The following is a 14,670-nucleotide window of genomic DNA, read 5'->3' as shown; positions in this document are numbered from 1 at the left end:
TCAAATGCCCATCAATGGAAGAGTGGTGAATAAACTGTGAAATGCTCACACACGATATACAAGAGACAGCAGTCAAAATAAATGAGCTCCAGGGACATTCTTAAATATAAATTAATCTTACCAATTTGACACTCAGCAAGAAAAGTAAATCTCAAAGGATTATATGCAATATAATAGCCTTTGGTAAAGTTAAAAACGACTAATATGAAAAGGATTCTAGGGGCGCCTGGGTGGCTCAGTTGGTTAAGCCTCTGACTCCTGGTTTTGGAGTCATGGTCAGGTCATGGTCCCACAGTTCGTGAGATCAAGCTCCATGTTGGGCACTGCTCCCTCTCTATCTACCCCTCCCCTGCTCTCTCTCTCTCTCAAAATAAATGAATAAATATTAAAAAATGATTCGTTAGGGGTGCCTGCGTGGCTCAGTCGGTTGAGTGTCCGCCTTCGGCTTAGGTTGTGATCTCGCAGTCAGTGAGTTCGAGCCCCCTGTCAGGCTCCGTGCTGACAGATCAGAGCCTGGAGTCTGCTTCAGACTCTGGGTCTCCCTCTCTCTCTGCCCCTCCCCCACTCACGCTCTGTTCTCAAAAATGAGTAAACGTTAAAAAAATTTTTTAATGATTTTTTAAAGGAACATATATAGTTGCAATAAATTATACAAAAAAGGAAAACAAGGAATGACAAGCACAGGATCCAGAGCGATTGGTACCTCACTAGGGGGAGTAGGGCCAGGTTATCCATTGCGCATAGTGGACTCAGTGCCTTAAGTCCATAATATTTGTAGCACCCGTTGAAATGTTTAAATTTCCTTTAAATCAGAAGCAAAGGTCAAAGTATAATGTATAATATAAATATATTCTTTATATCAATGCAGTTATATAATAAACGTGTGTGTGTGTGTGTGTGTGTGTGTGTGTGTGTGTAGGAAGAGGCCCGCAAAGGCAGAAGCATCCGGATCCATGAAAGTCAAAACGTGGTACTGGGTCAGAGGATGGGATGAGGGAATTTATGCTACTCGTAGAGTACGGCCAAAATTCTGGCTTTGGTTTTGGGTAACATGTTATGTTACTACAAATAACTAAACCAAGCGTAATATACATGGACAAACATTAACGGTGTATCACAAGCCAAGGGTTAGGATCATTTATTTCTGTCACCTAGGGTCCCCTTGAAAAACAGTTAGCAAAGACACTAAATGTTGGATTTGTAAACACCTTTCAAATAAAACTTTTTCAAGGTTTTTACTCAGAGATTTGAGCTTGCTTCTGTGAACATAAATTTTTAGATCAGATTTTGTATTTGCAACAGCTACACAAAAGTCCCAATTGAAACTTTAAAAAATATCTTTAATGTTTATTTATTTTTGAGAGGGGGGGGGTAAGGGAGGGACAGAGAGAGAGACACACACACACACACACAGAACCTAAAGCAGGCTCCAGGCTCCCAGTTGTCAGCACAGAGCCCGACATGGGCCTTGACCTCACAGACCGTGAGATCATGACCTGAGCCAAAGTCGGATGCTTAACTGACTGAGCCACCCATGCACGACCCCATCGAAAAATTTAAATATAGTTACCTCTACAAGTTACTATCACCACTTTTTTTTGCCAGCATTTAAGGACTTATGACAATTGAAATTTTATTTAAAGAATCTAACAGCCCTTCCTTTTCTGTCATTGATGAATGAAATGGATTAAAATGATGTAAATGGACTTTGAATTCAATAGGACTCTGTGGTATGGAGGATTTTAAAGGACTAACGAAGCCCTTACTTGCAGAATGTTCGAATGTTACTTGCATTGTTACAGCGGTCACCCTGCAGCTACTCTGGGCACCATCAAAAGAACACAGCCACCAGGGAGAGGTCCAAGTTTTTTGGAAGCCTGAGGTCTGCACGTTTTGGGGAGAGGAGCTCTTTCAGATAAAGATTATGAAACAACAACCATAAAATGAGCCTGAATAGGAGATTGCATTACTGGGCCCAATTCTTCACCTCTCCTTGTGTGTACATTTCTGCCTTGTGACTTTGCAGGTCTGGCCACTAAAGGGGCAGAATATATTTCCATGGTTCTTGACACTGGACTTGGCCACATGACTTGCTTTGACCAGTGGAGTGGGGTGGAAGTGACAGCATGCCATTTCTAAGGCCGCTTTGCCTGCCATCATCACAAGAAGGACATTTCTTGGTTAGCACACTGGTCCCAGGTGGAAGCTGAGACCCTTGGAGCTGAGCCGTCCCCCTGAGCCTGTCACAGATCATCTGACCACAGCTGCTCTAGCCTAGAGCGGAAGGGCCCCAGCAGATCTGCAGACCTCCGTAAATACATAATTATAGTTGCAAGCCACTGAGTTTGGGGGCATTATGGCAGGATGACAGCAATAGCTAATGAATTTAAGTGTAAGAAGATGTATTCATAATGAGAGAATAAATCACAACAGATTATCAAATTTTAACAGCTGACCGATAGCGCAAAAGTCGCAGAATCCAGAAAAGTACGCAATATTATTTTAAATTGCCCATCTGACATTCCTTTACTATTTCCTACATTTGGGGCTGCATTTTCTTTGGTTGCCCCTTCACACTCACGACAGCGATTTTGTATGCCTGTGTTTCCATACCAAGAAGAAAGAGACGATTCAGCTTTCTCCCTCCAGCACGGTGTATTCTCCAGCATGGACGAAAAATGGTGTTGATAATTCAGGAAAGTTTCTTCCCGTTTCACAAATAGCCACGTTGTGTAAATTTTCAGGATTGTTCTCAAACTCAGGAAAACTTCTGTCAAGTTTCTTTCAGGACACCCGAAGCCTTCTTGTGCAAGCGTCTAATCCTAAGTCCTCTGTTCACTGATGACACTCATTACTGTTTGCCATCCATGTCCTTTCGTAGGGGCACAACACACCTTTTATTTATTTATTTTTTTAATTTTTTTAAGGTTTCTTTATTTTTGAAAGAGAGACAGAGTGCGAGCGGGGGAGGGGCAGAGAGAGAGGGAGACACAGAATCCGAAACGGGCTCCAGGCTCTGAGCTGTCAGCACAGAGCCCGAAGCGGGACTCGAACTCACGGACCGTGAGATCATGACCTGAGCCAAAGTCGGATGCTTAACCGACTGAGCCACCCAGGCGCCCCAATGTTTCTTTATTTTTGAAAGAGAGAGTGCGAGCAGGGGAGGGGCAGAGAGAGGGGGAGGGGCAGAGAGAGGGGGAGACACAGAATCTGAAACAGGCTCCAGGCTCTGAGCTGTCAGCACAGAGCCCGAAGCGGGGCTTGAACTCACGGACCGCGAGATCATGACCTGAGCCGAAGTCAGCCGCTTAACCGACTGAGCCACCCAGGCGCCCCAATGTTTCTTTATTTTTGAAAGAGAGACAGAGTGCGAGCGGGGGAGGGGCAGAGAAAGGGGGAGACACAGAATCCGAGGCAGGCTCCGGGCTCCGAGTTGTCAGCACAGAGCCTGACTCGGGGCTCGAACCCACGAACCGTGAGACCATGACCTGAGCCGAAGTCGGATGCTTAACCGACTGAGCCATCCAGGTGCCCCAACACCTTTTAGGTTCTCCCAGTCAGTTCAGTAATTTGCATCAAGCTTACAAAAAAAATCGAAGTTTTTTTTTTCTCATATCGTGTCCATGTGATCCACTCCTTCATGTTAAGTGGATCATGAAAGATTCCGGGAGCCTCTGCACACCTGCTTTTCACACTGACCCATCCCTCTTAGGGATGGGTACTGCTTTGGGAATGATCTGAAATTTTTTGGTTACAATTTTCTTCATTGATTTCATTGTTCATTTTTAAGGCTTTTACTTCATATTCTACTAAGTTTTCATATTTGCATCAGTTATTTAATATTTATGTCCGTTATTTAATATGCTTGCCAGTTATCTAATAATATATATTTAAAGATGACAAAAAACAAGAAGGTACCCTTACATAGACTTCCAAATCAGCAATCTGTGATTTCTCAGTGGTTTTATTGAAACTCAGATGCCTCTCCTTCAGACAGACTCAAAAACGCCTCTCCCCTCGACTCAGAGAGCCTTTCTTGTCACTTTCCAGGCTGGGACCCTCCTTTCTTTTCCTTTGTAGCAGTTGACCTGAGATTCGTTACACGCTGATGTGTTTATCAGGTGTCTCCTCTGGCAGAAGCTAAGAGAGTTTTGGGTCCTTTAAACGCCTCAGCCCTAGAACATTGATAGAAAAATAAACAACAAATGTTTGTTGAGTGAATGAGTGAGTGAGTGAGTGAGTGAAATCACTAAGTGACGCCAGAGCATGTCTGCACTGTGGTTCCTGTCCAGATTCTCCACCCATTTCCAGGGCTGGTAAGAGCCCCAGTCTATTGGGAGCTGCTGTGGGCCTAAACCCCAGCCAAGCTCCCCAGGCACATCTCTCTACTCAAACAACCTCCATCTGCAGCCTATTTTCCATGAAACAAAGGAACAGACTCCCCAAACCAAAGTCTCTTCTCAACCTATGATTACTTCCCCTACCTTTATATCGTTCGTACGCCACGATTTGGCTCGACGTATTCTTTTTACTCCCCTTAAACTATTAACCCCATTGCGCCCTCCAGCTCAGACTGGGGTCATCACGTCCCTCCGCATGTGAGCGGGACCATTTTCCCTTCTCCAGGTGCTCGGATGGAGAATCTACACGCATCGGCGCCGCGTCTCTCTGCCCCTGCTCCCAGTCTGATGGGGCACTTGACCGCTCTCTGATCTCCGAACCGCTCACTGACACATGGCATCTCTTTCCCCACAGCCTACACCCCAACATAAGCGCCAGAGACTAGTCTCCCACTGGGGTTCTCCGCCAGTCTCTGGAACGGTTTGTTCCGATCACCGCCCTAATCAAAACCCCCGAAGGCTTCCCAACCTCCGCGGATGAAGCCGCAAGGCCCACGTGACCCGCCCCACCCTGCACACTCACCTCTACCTCTGCCCCCCTGTTCTCTGCGCTTCCATCGCTCTGCCCTCCTCTGAGTCCCTCCAAAACGCCGAGCTCCCTCCTGCGGCTTTGCACATGCTCTTCCCTCTGCGTGCAACACCCTTCAATTCCCCCTTGGCCTGGCGTCTCCTGCGCTTCCTCGGTCTTGGCTTTAGATGTCATATCCCGTGAGATGTGACCTATCCTTGACCCTCCGGACAAGTCCGGGCCATCTGTTTCATACTCCCATTGTGCACTTTCCTTTTCCTTCCTGATACATCTCAGAAACAGGTAGTTATTTGTATAATTAGTTTTTCAGTGTCTGTCTTCCCCGAAGACAGCAATCTCTGCGAGGCAAAAAAAAAACATGTATTACAATAATAGCCAACGTGCGTACAGGCCTTACTATGTGCTGGGTAATATTCTAAGCACTTTGCCTTTATCATCTCATTCAATCCTCACAGTAACCCCTTGAGATAGATCTATATCTTTCCTGTTTGAAGAGTGAGGAAACTGAAACCCAGAGAGGTCCAGGAACCTGCCCAGGATGCACAGCTAAAACTGGTGGAACCAGGATTGGAACCCAAGCTGTCTGTTCCAGAGTCCTTGCTTTTTCCCCACTTCCCTTACTGCCTTCCATGTCTGTCTTGTTTCCCATTATATCCCCAACACTCAGCAGAAGATGCATAACAGGTGTTTCATGCATACTGACCAAATGTAGGAATAAACACGCACCTGCCGAGCACCTACTAAATGCAAAAAGCACTATGGAGAAATTAAAAATATGGGTCCTACCCTCCCGGAGCTTTAACTCTAAGAGCATGAGGAAAAGAGAAATTTTTCTTGACGGGAGCATAAAAAAGAGGTTCTCAGAGGAGGTGTTTTTGATGTTTCTCCAAGAACAGAGGACAGATTAAGAGGACGGAAATGGGCTGGAGGGCAGAAGAAAGGGGATCAGGGAGGCAGACACTGGGGTGTTGGGGGTGGGAGCCAGCAGCCTGGGAGGGGCGCCCGCGTGCTGGGGTGAGAGGGCTAGAGCAGGGGCACGCACGCCGAGCTGAGGGCGCCCAGAGGAGGGCCTCACCCTACCAGACGGAGGAGAGGGCTCCAATGCGGGCCTCCAGGGATTAGTCCATTTTGCTGGGGAGGAAGCCTTTGTGGGAAAGCACGACCAACCTATGCAGAGCGTGCAGGCAGGAAACTGCAAAGGGTGTTCCGGAAACACAAGCATGTTCTGTGGGATATTAATAGGGTTTCACAGTCAAACTCATTTGGAAAATTCTGGATTGAACAAGGATAAACATTTCTTTCCTGAAGGCTTTCTCAGAACCCTTAGTATACGAAAGTGCATTGCGTCTGCAAGACAGGGATACCATCTCCAAAAATGGCTGTAGACTCGTTTATTATTAACCTGACAACACATTAGTTACAAAGAGGGACGCCTGGATGGTTCAGTCAGTTGAGCATCCGACTTCCGGATGCTCAGGTCATGATCTCACGGTTTGTGGGTTCGAGCCCCATGTGAGGCTGCGTTCAGACGATGCAGAACCTGCTTGGGATTCTTTCTCTCTCCCCATCTCTCTCTGCCCCTCCCCTGTTTGTACTCTATCTCTCCATATCTTTCTGTCTCAAAAAAAAAAAAAAAAAAAAAAAAAAAAAACCTTAGAGACATGGCAGAAAAAGGGGCAGGTAAAATAGCCTGGGGTGGGGGCACCTGGGTGGCTCAGTCGGTTAAGTGTCTGACTTCATCAGCTCAGGTCATGATCTCACAGCTCGTGAGTTCGAGCCGCATGTTGGGCTCTGTGCTGACAGCTCAGAACCTAGCACCTACTTTGGATTCTGTGACTCCCTTTCTCTCTCTCTGCCCCTCCTCCACTCATTCTCTCCCTCTCTCTCTCTCTTTCTCTCTCTCAAAAATAAACACTTAAAAATATAATTTAAAATATCCTGGGGTGTCCCAAATTTTGACCTCATGCTAGAGGCCGTTGGAAGAGTAAAGGACTATTTAGCAGGGGAGGGGCCCTGACCACAGCTGGGGGGTAGGAGGCCATCTCTGCGGCTCACATGGGTAATGGATATGAGGAAAGAGAGAAACTAACATTTATTGTCCACTTACGCATCTGGCCACTGTGTTCGTGCTTTACACATACACATGTATTTGGTCTTCTTTCTAACTCTGCAAAGCTGTGTGCTGTTTTCCCTGCTTGAAAATTGAGGAAACTGAGGCTCAGAGAGGCGATGACTAACATTTGTTAAGTATGTAATATGCTCTAGGAACATTTCTGAATGGTTTGTAGACCACAGCTATTATGGACCAGAGCCAGGACTTGAACCCAGACTACCTGACTTCATGGCCGTGCTAACCACTCCATATTTTGTTCTGGACGTTCAGTATAAATCTTCGTATATTAAACTGTGAGATGCCAGGGGTCATGAGCCATGGCTTCTGCAGGAACCAGGAGCCAGCCCAGGCCTAACCCTATGTGGGTTTCAACAAATTCATCCATTCGTTCGCTCATTCATTCATTCATTCATTCAACAAGTATCTATTGAGCACCTTTGATATGCCAGGCACTGTTCTAGGAGCTGGGGATAAAGCAATGGAAAAGGGAGAAAAGACCCCTGTTCCCAGGGCAACTACATTCTAGTGGGGATCCAGACACTAAACAAAGACAAAAATGCACATGCAAGAAAAATATCAGCCAGTAATTCATGCAAAGAACTAAAAGAGGGTTCTATGGCAAGCAGTTGACTGGTTGTTAACAGCCTTCTAAGGAGTTGACATATTAACCGAGTCCCGAATGATAAGAGGAAACCAGCCATCTGAACATCAGGGGTAGAGCATCTAGACAAAAGAAACAGCAAATGCAAAGACCCTCACAGGGGAATCAACTGAGCATGTTTGGGGAACAGAGGGAAACCCAGTGCAGCTGGAGTATCGGTTAGTGAAGGGAGACAGTGAGGAAGGGACCACATCTTGGAAGCTTCATCAGCCAGAGGAAGAGTTTTTTTATTATTATTATTTTTTTCAACGTTTATTTTATTTTTGGGACAGAGAGAGACAGAGCATGAATGGGGGTGGGGCAGAGAGAGAGGGAGACACAGAATCGGAAACAGGCTCCAGGCTCTGAGCCATCAGCCCAGAGCCTGACGCGGGGCTCGAACTCATGGACCGCGAGATCGTGACCTGGCTGAAGTCGGACGCTTAACCGACTGCACCACCCAGGCGCCCCGATTATTATTATTTTTATCTCAAGATAACATTTTGAATTTATCTTTGTACTTTCCCCTCACTGATTTAAGTAGCCAGCACAATATTTTTATAAAATAGGTACACAATGAATGTTTATTGAACGAACTGAAATAAGCTAAATCCCAAAGGCCTGGTTTGGTGCTAAAATTATCTTCTTTTTTTTTTTTTTTAACTTGTTTTATTTTTTATTTTTTTAAAATTAACATCCAAATTAGTTAGCATAGAGGGCAACAATGATTTCAGGAGTAGATTCCTTAGTGCCCCTTACCCAATTAGCCCATCCCCCCTCCCACAACCCCTCCAGTAATCCTCAGTTTGTTCTCCATAGAGTTGTATTATTTTTTATAATTTATTATTTGTTTCAAAATATGATAGAAGCAGCTGGAGAGTTCTAAACAGGGAAATGGCATGATCTGACTTTTTAAAGTTAATAGGCTTTATTATTTTTTTTTTTTTACGTTTATTTATTTTGAGAGAGACAGAGACAGCACAAGCAGGGGGGTGGGAGGTGGGAAACAGAGAGAGAGAGAATCCCAAGCAGGCTCCATGCTGGCAGCTGCAGGGCCCGATGCAGGGCTCGAACCCGCGAACTGTGAGATCAGGATCTGAGCTGAAACCAAGAGTCAGACACAACCGACTGAGCCAGCCAGGTGCCCTTAGGTTTTATTTTTTAAGGTAGTTCTAGGTTCTAGGTTTAGAGTAGTTTTTTTTTTTTAAACATTATTTTTGAGGGAGAGAGAGCATGTGCGCGTGCACACACACACGCGCACACACACACACGAGCGGGGGAGGGACAGAGAAAGAAGGAGAGACAGAATTCCAAGTAGGCTCCATACTGTCAGTGCAGAGCCCACGAACCATGAGATCATGACCTGAGCAGAGGTCAAGAGTTGGACACGTAACTGCACCACCCAGGCACTTAAAAACTTAAGGGGAAAGTACAGAGAATTCCCATATACCCTTGTACCCCCAACACACACACACATACACACACATACACAATTCCCCTATTATTAACACCGTGCATTAGTGTGAAACATTCGATACAATTAATGAGCCAATATTAATCCATTATTATTAATTGAAGTCCACAGTTTACATTAAGGTTTACTCTGTGCTCTACAAATGTGGTAATGAATGACATCTTTCCACCATTACAATATCATATAGAATAATTTCACCGCCCAAAAAACTCACCTGTGCTCCACCTGTTCATCCTTCCCTCCCTATGAAAACCCTGGAAACCACTGATCTTTTTACTGTCTCCATAGTTCTGTCTTTTCCAGAATGTCATGTAGTTAGAATCGTACACTATGTAGCCTCTTCAGACTGGCTTCTTTCACTTGATCTGACTTTTGAAGAGATCACGTTGGCTGGTTTGTAGAGAATAGATCGAAAGGGGACAATATGACAGCAGGCAGGCCAGTCAGAAGGCGAAGCAGTTGTCTGGGGCTCAGACAAGCGGGTGGCCAGGTTGGTGGGGGAGAAGTGGATGGCCTCGGACACCTGTCCTGGGCTCTCGGATCTGCAGGTAGACTGGCTGCAGAGGGTGGTCGGGGGAGGAAAAAGCTAACGGTTACACCACAGGGTTAAACAGGTCCGAGAGAGAGCAATGGTATAAAGTTTTCATAGATATTGCTGTGATTTTTTTTATTTACTTAAAAGGATTTTCCTCCTCGAATTGAAGAAACAGATCCCAAAACATCTCCTTGTGTGCTTAGGATCACCCAGAAACCAGGTCTCCCTTGGAGGGAGGGGAAATTGATGGATTTCTTGGGAGGCTATGGAGGCACATCACAGATCGAAGGCTGAGGAGTTGAATAAACAATCAGTAGGAAGGACAGGTCCAGGGTCCTTCTGGGGACAGGGCTACTGTGACCAGATCCTGTGTCTCTCTACTGCATTCACCATCCTAGAAGACACTGGATGGTCCCAGCTTGGGTCTAGAGTGCACTCACCCCTGCTCAGGACTGTCAGATCTTGGGGAGGGAGCTCAGTGCCACACGGTACCAACTGGGTGGCTGCCCGTGGAGGCAAAATCTTCACAGGGGTTGGAGCTGCTAACGCCCCACCGGACAGTGTTGGCCATCTGTCCCCAGTAATCCCTTAACTCAATCCCAGCACTTCTCTGAATGTCTTGTAATCATTTCTTGACATGCATTTCCCTTTCACTAGGCAGTGGGTTCTTCAGGGACGTGGCCTCCACTTACTTAGCTTGGCATGCTGCAAAAGAGGTCCCCCAGGTGCCGTCCTCTCTTCTTCTACATTAGCTTGGATTTTTAGCTAGGCTCATGGCCTCCCAAAGTAACGACATGTCCCAATTTACTTTGCAGCTTGGGGTGACCAAGTGACAAAGTTCTGACTAATGCATAAGAACGAGGATGATATGAGGGGCGCCTGGGTGGCTCAGTTGGTTAAGCATCCAACTCTTGGTTTCATGGACTCTTGGACCATGATCTTGGTCATGATCTCACGGTTTGTGGGTTCGAGCCCCACATAGGGCTTTGTGCTGACAGCCCCACATAGGAGCCTGCTTGGGGTTCTCTCTCCCTCTCTCTCTCTCTCTGCCCTTCCCCCACTCACACTGTTTCTGTCTCTCTCAAAATAAATAAATAAACTTTAATTAGGAGAAGAAGAAAAAAAGAATGGGGATGGTTATGAGCCACTGCCAGTCATATGTTTCCTGGGATGGGGCATGCCCTCCCGTTCTCATCCTCCTCCTGCAGGCTGGAAGGTGAACGGGTCCTATCGGACCACGTGGAAAAGGACAACTCCTTAGGGATGGCAGAGTCACCAGAAAGAGAGATCGGGGCCCCTGACACCCTGAAGCCATCATATCCGCTTTCAATTCCCTCCCCCCCCAGAATATCCTAAAAGACAGCAAAACCTGTTTTCTCTTTAAGTCTTCCTGCTAGCATAATCCTAATATAACCCACATTAATAACCATGCTTCACATGGTGACTGACACTTAGTAAATACTCAGTAAATTACGGTTGAATTATGAAATCAATTGCAAAAAATAGGAAATCCTCGATTCCAGCATTTAACCCATCACCTGTTTGCATGTTACCTTTCAACTCTTCTCCACATGCAGGTGATAGTTATAATAGAGGTATAATTAGAGCAGAAATAGAATTTTATACCAGCCTTTTCCCTTTAACAGTAATTGCAAGTAAACATTTTCCATGTTAAGTCAGATTATCATAGTTTTAAATGGGTGTGTAATTTTCCAACAAAGAGATCAACCATGATTTACCCAATCACTCCCTCATTGTTTGATACGTCCATTTTTTTCCTTTTTTTTTTTTTTTTTGCAATTAACTGATAACGTTGCAAGGAAGCTACTGATGACTCTAGTTTTTTGCCCCTTATTTTTGACAGATTTCTTACTGTCTGTTCTAGTATCTTGGAGTACCCTCGACCTTCACCGGCCACCCTCAAGCTTTATCATTTCCCGTTCGCTTCGGAATGATGGTCACGATGAGATGAATAATTATAAGTGCAACAGGTGCATTGCTGCCCACTGATTACATAACTGCGCCATGCTGGGCACTGGTCCCACGTCTGTAACTGCACGTCTATATATACTCCCTCTTGTACTTGCCACATCCCAGGCAAAGTGGCAAAAAGCACAAGTCCCAGAGTTAGACTGGATTCGAATCTTGACAAGATTGTTTCCTGTGAGACCTCGGGGACCCTACCTAACCTCTCTGTGCCTCTATCTCCTCATCTACAAAGTGGAGATGGTAACATTCTCTGCATGGGGTCGCCGTGGGCACCAAGGGAGAGAACAAATTACAGCTGGTGTTTCTCGAGCGCCTACTAGGTGCCAAGTGCTGTGCCAAAGGCTTTGCGGTAATGACCTCATTTGTTCCTTGCCAGAGCATCGGGGATAAATGCCTCCGCCCCAATTTTGCAGACGAGGCACCTGAAGCTCAGAGCACAGACATGCGGCACGGGGCTGAGTGCTTCTGGCACAGGGCGGTCCTTGGCGCCAAAGCCCCAAGTTCCTTCCAAAAGGATCCTTCTCTTTATGGCATTTACAGAGCCAGAGCCTGTGCCCCCAAAGCCCAGCTTCTGCAGCACAATCTCTCCCTCCACCTGTCCCCCGCCCCATCCAGCAACGGGCAGCCTGCTTTTCAAACCTGCAGAACAATCCACTGCCCTTCCCACGGCTACCACTACGGCATGGAATACCCCAGAAGCCCAGTTAGGAACTATAACCATTTATCCAGCACTTCCTCTGGCCAGACCTTGTGCCTGGTGCTTTACGTCATCATCTCCTTTAATCCTCAAAACGGTCCTAGGGCATAAGCACCGTTACCCCTTAATGCAGGCCAAGAAGTGAGTGAGACAGTCACAGAAGTGCTGGGATTGAGTTATGGGATTACTGGGAACACCACACTTTACAGGTGGGGAGACCCAAGCCCGGACTGGAAAAGCAAGTGGCCCCGTGTCATAGGATTACCGCACGGAAGAGCTGAGAGTGGCAGCCAGGCAGGGGAATGCAAGCCTGGCGTCTTGCTGTCCTCACTCACCATCCTCGCCTGGGATGGCGGTTTCCAGGGAACGGGGAAGGTCGTGGGGTGATGGTCCCAGGTTGCCACTGCCGACGCCACACAGAGGGCACCAGCACAGTGCGCACCCCCCCCCCCCCAAGGCCCACCTGGCCTCTCATGGCCCGAGGCACAAAGGCAGGGGCCAGATCCAAGTTAGTGTTGTCGGATGAGTTCTCTGTGCCGCCCCTGAAATAGCCCAATTCTGCAGCTTCTGCTCCGGGAGGCGGCAGGCAGCTCCCGGAATAGCTCTTTCCTCCTGCAAGGTGACCTAGTTAGTTGGTTCCTCTCGTCATGTGAGGTTGGCTGCGCAAGCCATTCACCTGCCTCCCTCTACGCAGAAAAGGCTCAGTCCAGCACTTTCCTCTCCCCCTTCCCCCAGTGCTGCTCCAGCCTCCCCCCCCTGTTCACTCATCCCGGAAGTGTGGGGAGTGGGTAGTAAGACACTGAGCTTCGTGGCCTCAAGACACGATCACGAACATCATCGTGCTTCCTTCCCACTGCAGATGGAGAGGGAGGGCTTACTATCATCCCATTTCACAGGGGAGGAAATGAATGCACAGAGAAGGTAACAACATGAGCAAGGACACACAGCGGGCAGGACGCAGAGCCAGGATGTGCTGGCAGGCTCCTCGCATCTTGCACAACCTTGACAAAGTAGCTATTGTTATTATTTACTATTATCACATCTTTTTTTTTTAAGTTTCTTTATTTGTTTTGAGAGAGAGAAAGAGAGGGAGAGGAAGAGAGAGAAGCCCAAGCAGGCTCTGCGCTGGCAGCTCGATCCCACTAAACCTCAAGATCACCACCTGAGCCGAAAACAAGAGTCTGATGCTCAACCGACTGAGCCACCCGGACGCCCTGGCATCTTGAATTTAACCAAAAAAAAAAAAAAAAAAAAAAAAAAAAAGGAAAAATTTAAGACTGGTCAGTGCCAGTAAAGAGTATATAGCAGGGGCGCCTGGGTGGCGCAGTCGGTTAAGCGTCCGACTTCAGCCAGGTCACGATCTCGCGGTCCGTGAGTTCGAGCCCCGTGTGAGGCTCTGGGCTGATGGCTCAGAGCCTGGAGCCTGTTTCCGATTCTGTGTCTCCCTCTCTCTCTGCCCCTCCCCCGTTCATGCTCTGTCTCTCTCTGTCCCAAAAATAAATAAACGTTGAAAAAAAAAATTAAAAAAAAAAAAAAGAGTATATAGCAAAGGACTTTATGATTTTCCCCGCATCATCAGGCCTGGGAGAAATAGTTGCATTTACGATAACACAACCCTAGCATATGGCAACTTTTCCAAAGTCATGGGCCCTGGTTCTCCGGATGACTGAGTGGCCCTGGGGCGAGGGTGTTGGTTAGAGCGAGGCCTTTCCCTGACTTGGGGGAGAGAGAAGTGGTGGCAGGGCCCATCCTTGGATGCCCCTGTCCCAGGTGGTCACCTGTGGGTGTGTCCATTATGCCGCGAGTGGCGTATCACACAGGCAAGAAATGCACCGAAGGGCAGGGTGCCTGTGCCGGTGGTCCCTGGGAGCAGAGAGTCCCTGTGGAAGAGAAGGTGGGGAAGGAGATCAGGGGCAGGCCTGGAGGGCCCTGAATACCATTACCAAGTTACCTAAGGGGAGGAGCAGCTTGGGGCCGGTGAGAATGGAGTTGGACTTGTGGGGTCAGATACCGTCCCTTCAAACCCTGCCTCCCCCACTCCTTAAATATGAGGTCACAGATCAGTTGCTGAACCTCTCTGAGCCTCATCTTACCTGTCTGTAAAGATTGGGCATGATAGGAACCTCATAGGGAAGGGGAGGTGACAGGGATTGGGTGAGCCACCCGCCACATAGCGGGTGCCGAGTAAATGTTTGAGAACCTGAACTGGATACGTCGAGGCACTTAAGCCCCAAGACCAGAGGGGCATCCTGGGAATCTGGCGGGAGAGATGACCGCACTCCGGCGGAAAAAG

General features: G+C 47.3%; 1 long non-coding RNA gene across 1 annotated transcript; it reads right to left on the bottom strand.

Moving 5' to 3' along the window:
* Positions 1–3,937: 3,937 nt before the first annotated feature.
* Positions 3,938–5,269, bottom strand: LOC109502262. Its single transcript, XR_002160761.3, has 2 exons — positions 4,924–5,269; positions 3,938–4,175 (listed from the first exon to the last, which is right to left on the bottom strand). It is a non-coding gene; the product is annotated as an uncharacterized LOC109502262 (long non-coding RNA).
* Between the last annotated feature and the right edge of the window lie 9,401 nt (positions 5,270–14,670).

This window comes from Felis catus, chromosome C1, assembly GCF_018350175.1.
Source record: "Felis catus isolate Fca126 chromosome C1, F.catus_Fca126_mat1.0, whole genome shotgun sequence".
In the NCBI taxonomy this organism is placed as follows: domain Eukaryota; kingdom Metazoa; phylum Chordata; class Mammalia; order Carnivora; family Felidae; genus Felis; species Felis catus.
Note: the sequence above shows the minus strand (reverse complement) of the source record. Positions and strands in the feature narration are given on the sequence as shown.